Below are 9,550 nucleotides of genomic sequence, written 5' to 3' on the forward strand. Positions count from 1 at the left end.
TATATTTTATCAGTATTTTAGATGTTTTGAATCTTATGGCATTTAAGCCTGTTATTCTGCATTTATTTCAGTATTATTGTTTAGTGCTCACAGTAGATATCATTCATGGGTTAGCTTGTGGTCCTTCAGGGTCATAAGCACCTTGTAACTACTAAGGGGTATTCTCGAGTCATTACAAGATATGACACTTCCTATGAAACGCACAAAAGAGGGCTTCGATCCAAATGCATATAAGTTATTTGTAAAGGTTGGATATAATCCTAATGAGCCATCAAAGTTGGGTAAACTTCTGTCAGAAGGTATAATAAGGCAGGAACGTGAAGGCCTAGGATACACATAGCCATCTCCAATTTGCATCTCCATAAGAAGGGCAGTTAGTAATTGCATCACTGTAGAAGAGAAGTCTACTGCATCCAACAAAAATCCTTCTGTCTTTGACCAACTTGGAGAATCAACCATAAGAACTTCTGTGTTCTAGAGGTTGGGTCCTCTAAATAAGAAGAGAAGTAACAAGCGTCGGAGAAGTCATCAAAGTATGATAATACATTTCTCGCCTAAGATCTAGAAGGATTTTTAAAGTTTGATTCCTTCTAGAGTGAGGCAACAGATAGAACTAATGGTTTCATGCAACAAGGTGTTAAAAGCAAAGGCTCATACTGTGGTTTATTCCAAGGAATGTAAGAAAGATGAAGAAAGTATTGGTTCCTCATATCATGTTATGGCCCAAAATAAGAATGAGGCCTCATCTCAAATGAAGGTTGATGAAAAGATGGAAGATACTTTCTGGTGTCACCACATATCAATTAACGATAATGATCCTCAAGAGGAGGAATATGCTGGAGATGCTCCATCTCAACTTGAAGAAGGAGTGAAGGCCACAATAGATCCCTTGAAAGAAGTTAATCTTAGAACCGATGAAGAACCAAGGACAACTTACCTGAGTGTTTTTCTAGAGATAGAGGAAGAAATCGCGTATATGGATATACTCAAAGAATACATAGATTTCTTCGCTTAGATTTATAATAAAATGCCTGACTTACATACGAAAGTAGCAGTCTATCAATTGGCGGTCAAGAACGGTACTCGTCCTGTTAAGCAAGCCCAAAGACGCTTTAGGCTAGAGTTGGTTTCATTGATCAAAAATAAAGTTAACAAACTCATTAAAGCTGGCTTTATTCGAGAAGTCAAATATCCCATATAGATTTCAAGTATTGTTCCAGTACGAAAGAAGAATGGCCAAATTTGAGTTTGTGTCGACTTTCGAGATCTCAACAACGCATTCCCTAAGGATGATTTTCTAATCCCCCTACCAGAGTTAATGATTGATGCCACCACTAGTTATGAGGCAATGTCCTTCATAGATTGTTCATCTGGATACAACCAAATCCGCATGGCGCCAAAGGATGAAGAGCTTACTGCATTTCGCATGCCCAAAGGTATTTATTGCTACAAGGTAATGCCTTTGGGTTTGAAGAACACTGGAGCCACTTATCAAAGGTCTATGCAAAACATCTTTGAAGGTCTACTCCACAAAAATGTTGAATGCTATGTAGATGATCTAGTGGTGAAGTCAAGAAAGAGAAACGACCACTTAAAAGACCTAAGAATGGTTTTCGAGTTACCTCGAAGATATCAACTTAGGATGAATCCATTGAAGTGTGCCTTTGGAGTTACTTCTGGAAAGTTTCTTGGCTTCATTGTGTGACACCGAGGAATTGAAATTGATCAAGATAAGGTCAATGTAATTTTGAAAATGCCCGAGCCTCAGAACATTCACGAGTTAAAAAGCCTTCAAGGAAGACTAGCATACTTAAGGAGGTTCATCTCAAACTTGGTTGGAAAATGTCAACCATTTAGTCATCTCATGAAGAAGGACACTCCCTTCGAATGGGACCAAGCTTGTAGTAATGCCTTTGAGAGTATCAAATCATACTTAATGAAACCTCCAGTTCTTGCGGCACCCAATCCTGGAAAACCATTGATACTCTATATCGCGGCACAAGAAAGGTCAATTGGAGCACTTTTGGCTCAAGAAAATAGTGAAGGCCGAGAAAACTCTCTTTCTATCTTAGCAGAATGATGACACCAAATGAGCTAAAGTATTCTCCGATCGAAAAGTTATACTTGGCATTAACTTTCTTAATTCAAAAGATGAAACACTACTTTTAGGCTCATGTTGTCTGTCTTGTGTCTTGCGCAAATCCGATCAAGTTTGTAATATAAAAATCAATCCTTAGTGACCGACTTGCAAGATGGTACCTTCAATTTCAATAGTTTGAGATTGTGTACGTTTCGTAAAAGGCTGTAAAAGGACAAGTATTGGCTGACTTCTTGGTAGATCACCCGCTATCTGATGAATGGAACTTTGTGATGAAATTCCTGATGAAAATGCAATGGCTTTTAAAGTTAGATCCCTTGGAAGATGTACTTTGACGGTGCTGCACATCGAGACGGAGCTGGTGCTGGCGTAGTGTTTGTCACTTCACAAAAAAGGACCATCCCCTGTTCTTTTACATTGATGAATCGTTGCTCCAATAATGTTGCTGAATATCAAGTGCTAATACTCAGACTTGAGATGGTTGTCGATATAAAACAACTACAATTACAAGTCGTTGGTGACTCCCAATTAGTGATCAAGCAGCTTTTGGGAAGCTATGAAGTCAAAAAGCCTGAGCTATAACCATATCATGATTATGCATAGAATTTGATGTGGTGGCTTGGAGAGATAACCCTCCAACATGTGCTTAGGAAAAAAAATAAGCAAGCTGATGCCCTAGCTGCTTTGGCCTCAACCCTGACTTTTTCGAATCAGACGCAAGTTACTATCCGCCAAGAATGGATAGTACCCCATCAAATGAGGATGAAGAAAATAAAGTTGAATACCTCATTGCCATATCTGAGGTTGCAAAAGAAGATTGGCAACAGCCTATCATTGATTACTTATGTTATGGGATACTTCCAGAAGATCCAAGGAGAAGGACTGATATTTATTGTCATGCACCTCGCTTTCTTTACTATAAAGACACACTGTATAGAAGATCATTTGAAGGAGCACTCTTATGGTGTCTGGGAGAGGAAGAAGCAATTCAAGCTTTGCAAGAAGTGCACTCGAGGGTTTGTGGATCACATCAGTCTGGACCGAAGATCCATTTTCACATTAAAAGGATAGGATATTATTAGCCAACGATGGTGAAAGATTGCTTGGACTATGCTAGAAGATACAAAGCTTGTCAATTCCATGCAAATTTCATACATCAAGCTCCAGAGGTACTACATCCAACTGTAACATCTTGTCCATTCAATGCTTAGGGAATGGATGTTGTTGATCCACTACTAAGGTATTCTGGTGGATACTTACCCATCTTAGCTGCGACAGATTACTTCTCAAAATGGGTCGAAGCTATTGCTCTTAAGGAAGTAAAGAAAAAGAATGTTGAGAATTTCATCTGAGTGAATATCATCTACCTCTTTGGAATCCCTCGATATATAATAATCAACAACGACAAGCCATTCGATAACAAGTTGATGAACAAGATCTATGATCTCTTTGGCATCAAATAGCGCAAGTCTTCTATGTACCATACTGCTGCCAATGGCCTAGCTGAAGCATTCAATAAGACTTTATGCAATTTGTTAAAAAAAGTCATCTCTAAATCTAAACGAGACTGGCATGAGAGGATGGAAGAAACTTTATGGGTGTATAGGACAACTTATCGTACACCAATGTAAGCAACCCCATACTCACTTTCTTTTGGAGTTGAAGCAGTCGTGCCACTTAAGAGTTAAATACCCTCTTTGAGACTGGCTATTCAAGAAGGGCTCACCGATGAAGAAAAGGCTAAGTTGTATCTTGCAGAGTTAGAAGATCTTGATAAGAAGAGGCTGGAAGCTCAGTAAAATCTTGAATGTTATCAAACTCATCTATCTCATTCTTTCAACAAAAGGGTTCGCTGGAGGTGTTTCCAAGTTGGAGATCAGGTCCTTACAGTAAGAAGGGCCATTATAACTTCTCGTAAGTCTGGGGGAAAATTTACCTCAAAGTAGGATGGACCATATATCGTACAAGAGGCATATTCAAATGGTTCTTACAAGCTTGTCGATGTAGATGGAGTGAAAATTGGTCCTATCAATGCTAAGTTCTTGAAGAAGCACTATCCTTGAAGAAAGATGACACCCTTAAGGCTTGAGTATAACTACATATCCACTCCTGGCCCGCAAGAGCATAAACTGTGTATGGCTAAAAAAAATGAAAATCCACTAGGTTGAAAACCTCAAAAGAGGAGGCCTAGCAAAAGTTAGAACACAAAAAAGAAAAAGAATACTCACCCAGAACTACGTTATGACTTGATCCTCTTCATTGAGGTACGTAGGAGCTTGGAATTTCATTCTGAGCTCAGCTACACGAGTGTCAAAAAAATGCATGTCCCTTCTTGATCCATCGTATGAAGGTCAAGTCTGTAAACATCTCAATTAAGCTTTGGAATTATGTCAAATACTTGTGGCTCAATGGGGGCAACCTATAAAAAAAGGAAGCTTTTTCAATAGGATTTGGAATACCCAAAGCTACAGTTGAGACATAGATCCACCAGATGTGCAATTATTAATTATGAAGTCAAAAACTTTAATTCTTAAGGCTTTTAAGTTAAAGTTGCAAGTCCAACTCAGTTGTGAGACAAAGACGTGAAGCTATTGAGCAACAAGTTTGGGAAAGAAAAGCCAGAGTTTAATATGACAACATCAATGCATCAAAATAACCAAGTCTTGGATTTGAAATTCAAAGAAAATATTAAAATAAATGTGCAATATAAAGAAAGAAAGTTTCCATTATAACTAATAGATCTGACTACTCAATAAAAAGGGTAAAAAAAAGCAATGAGAAAGTTTAAAGGACATCTCCAAAGGCTAATCTAAGTATAGCTTATAATTGACTAAATATTGTAAAGCAGCCTCTAAGACTTGCTTATTTTTTTTCCACGACCTTTGAGGCTTTTGTCGTTGCAAGGGAGACATCAGAACACTTAGAAAAATCTTTTTCAGTAGCTGAAACTTTGGATTCCATCTCTGCAGCTTCTTGCTTGGCAGCATCTTGGTGAGCTTTCAACTTCTTCACTTTCTTTCTCGCCTTCTCAAAAGATTTGCAGGTGGCAGAAACTTCTTTAGATTTCTCATCCCTCTCCTTCAATACAAGCTCAAGATGCTCTTTAGCTTTCAAATATGGCTCCGACTCATTAATTGTTGTGGTTTTATCAACAAGGGCGGATCGTGCTTGGTAATAGGAAGTTGCTAGCCCAAAGAAAGACTCCAATAAATCCTGCAAAGGGGAAATATTTGCCCCCATTCCACTCATGTCATTGAGTATGACTTCGATGTCATCTTGAATAGTATGACTTTGATGTCATCTTGAATAGAAGAAGCACGATTTAGAGTAAGGCTTGCAAGTTTGGTGCGATACTAGCCCAAGCCTCATGATAAATTCCTTTTTAAGCTTTAAAATAACCTTCTTACCATAAAAAAATAGACATGGTTCCCACTGGTTGCCGGGAAAAGTTTGACTTTATATTTTCTTTAACTTTACCGCAAGGGTTAGAGGTGACCTCTTTGGATGACAAAAGTAACTCTCTTGATTATGGACCTGCTATAGACTCACTGCTATCTTGTAACACCCCAACTTAAGAAGGAGTCCTACATCAGCAAAACACAGGAGGGATGTTGGGTATATAAGTGAGAAAGTCTTACTCCCAAGTAAAGCGTTTTAAAGCCGTACGGGTCTGGGCCCAAAACGGATAATATCACTAGTGGATTGGGGAGTTACAGGGGAATCTCGGGCCTTTATGATTCGGGATGCCCGTCGCAGCCAGGGCCCCAGCTTGGGTTCTGACAGAATGGTATTAAAGTCGATCATATGTCAGTCTTGTTGATGTGGGCCAGAGTTCAAACTGAGTGTAGGCGAATCTCGGTAAGGAGGGGCAAAACTCAGTCCTGAGTGTAGGCAAATCCCATTCGGTGGGTCAAACCTCAGCGAGGACGCTGAGTCCATAAGGGGGGTGTATGTAAACCTCAACTTAATAAGGAGTCCCACATCGGCAAAACACAGGAGGGATGCTGGGTATATAAGTGAGAAAGCCTTACTCCCTAGTGACGCATTTTAAAGTCGTGCAGGCCTGGACCTAAAATGGATAATATCACTAGTGGATTGGGGAGTTACAGGGGAATCTCGGGCCTTTATGGTTCGGGATGCCTATCGCATCCAGGGACCCAGCTCGGGTCGTGATATATCTTGCGGCTTACTTTGGTGAGGATCTTCCAGAACTTGAACATCGTTTGGCTGCATTTACAAAGAAAAACATCATATGAGGGCTATATAAAGGAAATTCATATACTTTAAAATAGTAGAGAGTTAAGTCATTACCTTCTCGATGGCTGAAGGAGTCTTCGATGAACTAGCAAGAATCTTCACATGGGAGTTCGAGTTGCCTTGCTTAACCAAGGTTGGTTTTACCTTATTCCAACAATGATCTCCATGACTACTATCACTATCGTCTTGATATGGTCGTTTATTAAAAGCAGGTTAAGTCAGGGCAGTCGACTCCTCTTTCATAGTTTCTGTATGTGAAGGTCCCTTGACTTTGTAGGGAATGACTACCTTAAATTTCAAAACTAGAGGCTTAGCCATAATTGGGACCTCCTCATCATGTTCTTGAGGAGTGTCAATAATAGGACCTATGGCGTTCACCAAAGATTGCAAGTTAACTTTGAGAAAGCTTCCATGAACTTTATCCCACCAAGATTTATACTACGTGGATGAATGTCTTCGTGCATTGGGTATGACTTTAGAAAAAGTTTCTTTCGACATAGAACCATGCAGTACACAAATTTGATAAAATCTAAGGCCTTCATCTAGTGAAGCACTGCGAATATCATCTTCCAAGATTTTGGGAAGGCCTTGATAAAACCCAAACTGACAACTAAACCGGTATCGATTGTATGGGACAAGTATAAATGAACCACCATATCTGAAAGGGAGGAGGTTAAAATGGAGGCTCATGAAGTAGCTTATCTATGATTCGCCATCCTTATCATAATCTACAAAATGACAAGGATCAGACATGCTTATCATAGTGGAAGTCCAGATAGCACTATCTCCTTTATGGATACGCTTTCTGGCAAGCTCTCTATCAAAGTACCTTGCTCTGCCTTTATCAAAATATGCCATCATCAACGGAATAGATGGTCTATTAGAAAGTGGAAAATGCGTCTTAAAATAGTAAGCAAGCCAACCATACACATAATGGATAGGAAACGATACTCTGAGCTGCTCAAGCTATAAAAATTTATAGACTCTGTTGAGACCATTATAAATGCTCGATAGGACTGGAACTATAAGACTAAAATTTTTCTTATCTGCCATCATAATTGCAACTCTAAAAGTTCCCAAGTGAATAAAATGTCCATCCTTAAAGGAAAATACAAAGGTGCACAACCAACATGATAGGAACGTTGCGAAATATGTATCAGTCCTATATTCATACTTCACTCCAATTTTGGAAAATATAGCATCATCTGTACTTAATCATTTTGCTGCTTTTAGAATAATTCCAGTTGGGTTATGGGTCGACTTCAAGTGAGCAGATTTTTTCTCCTTCCTCAGTGGAGCTGACTCGTATCTTAATACGCTCTTGCACCAAAACTTTATCCACTTGCTTAGAGAAACTCTCGGATTAGAAGTTTCTCCTTCTTAAAAATGTTGGAAAGCTATGAACAAGAATTCACAACAACAAGGGATAAATCTCTCATTCTTTTCATCAACACCTGTAAGCTCTTTTGCTTCAAGCACTACTTCTTTATAAGGAAAACCTCCGATGGGCAGGCCTCCAATCTTGTATAAGTCCCAAAGGGATATGGATAGCTCTCCAACTGAAGTAAACAATGTATTGGTAGTTGGACACCAAGCCTCAAAGAATGCCTGCAATATGTTCGTGTTCCGATCATATGTAAATAATGAAACATAAACGGCATCATATATTTTTGCTGCCTTCAGGTCTTGTCCACTTCCAGCCAATATGTCCTCAGCCCATTCCCAATATCCTTGAGTATAATGGTATTCACCAGTTATCTCCATAGTGTCTCCCCAACGTATGTCTTCTTTAAGTATCCGACATCTTAAGCAAGGAAGGGTGCTCGCAATATTCAATTAATGTTGGTTGGGAGTCCAAAGAAGCCATACTTTAATCGATCGATTAGCACCAATGTCATGTTCTAAAGTCCAATCTGACATATGGAGAGAATTTTGCAAGGGTAGCCACGAGTCTGCATACCTACAGACTATTGGAGTTCCAATTATTAGCCTAGTTAAAACCGTGCTATCATCAACCTTAATTAGGAGATACTTATTTTTAGAGGATGGAGATGTATAGTCTCTAAAGTGAACCATCCCTGCAAGCTGCATAAATAAAAGAATCTTGGTCAAACACAGAGTCAAGATTCAAAGAAAAGAATACCTCCAAAAAAAACACCAAAGAATGAAAAGGTCCTCCGTATTTTGGCTTTGGTGAAATATAGTTATGTATACTTAAAGCCAAACTCGTTAGGTCTTAAGGTGACAGAGGAAAAGTTAAACTCTCGTACCTTAAGCTGACCATTGAAAAGGGCTCATGCTTAGAGAGAACCATTGCATAAATACATCGGTAAAAGGCCCATACTTAAAGAGAACCATTGCATAAATACATCGGTAAAAGGCCCATACTTAGAGAGAACCATTGCATAAATACATCGATAAAAGGCCCATACTTAGAGAGAACCATTGCATAAATACATCGATAAAAGGACCCATACTTAGAGAACACCATTGCATAAATGCATCGGTGAAAAGACCCATACTTAAGAAAAATCATATGTCTTCAATCAAAATCGGCCGGATCTTGAGGTGACAAGGCGAAATTAAATCCTCGCACCTTAAGCCGATGGCCACCGTCTTCAATGTCGGATCTTGAGATGACGAAGGCGAAATTAAACATTCGCACCTTAAGCCGACGGTCACCGTCTTTAATTTTGGATCTTGAGGTGACGAGAGAAAAATTAAACCCTTGCATCCTAAGCCGACGGTCACCGTCTTCAATGTCGGGTCTTGAGGTGACGAAGGCGAAATTAAACCCTTGCACCTTAAGCCCACGACCACTGTCTTCAATGTAGGATCTTGAGGTAACTTCGTACCTAAAGACAACAGCCACCGTCTCCGGCCAATTATTGCATGTTGCTATTGATAACGCTCAATCTACAGCTCTCGTGGGAGTGTAAAGCGGTCGTTAGCAAATATAGAACCCAACCTGGGTTGGGTATCGATCCCACAGAGAATAGCTTGGCCAACAAGCAAGAGAAATTACTAGACTTTTAGTGCAAGTCTCGTAGGAAAGGGGGGATTGTAGTATGTAACCAAAACAAGAATGTAAGAACTGAAAATAGCAAAATAAAGAGGGATTGTCACGTGTGTTGTAAACAATGAGAATTGAGGCGTTGGGGTTATGTCCACCTTCTGAGGTATACGTCTCTATTG

Source organism: Capsicum annuum, chromosome 6, assembly GCF_002878395.1.
Source record: "Capsicum annuum cultivar UCD-10X-F1 chromosome 6, UCD10Xv1.1, whole genome shotgun sequence".
Lineage (NCBI taxonomy): Eukaryota > Viridiplantae > Streptophyta > Magnoliopsida > Solanales > Solanaceae > Capsicum > Capsicum annuum.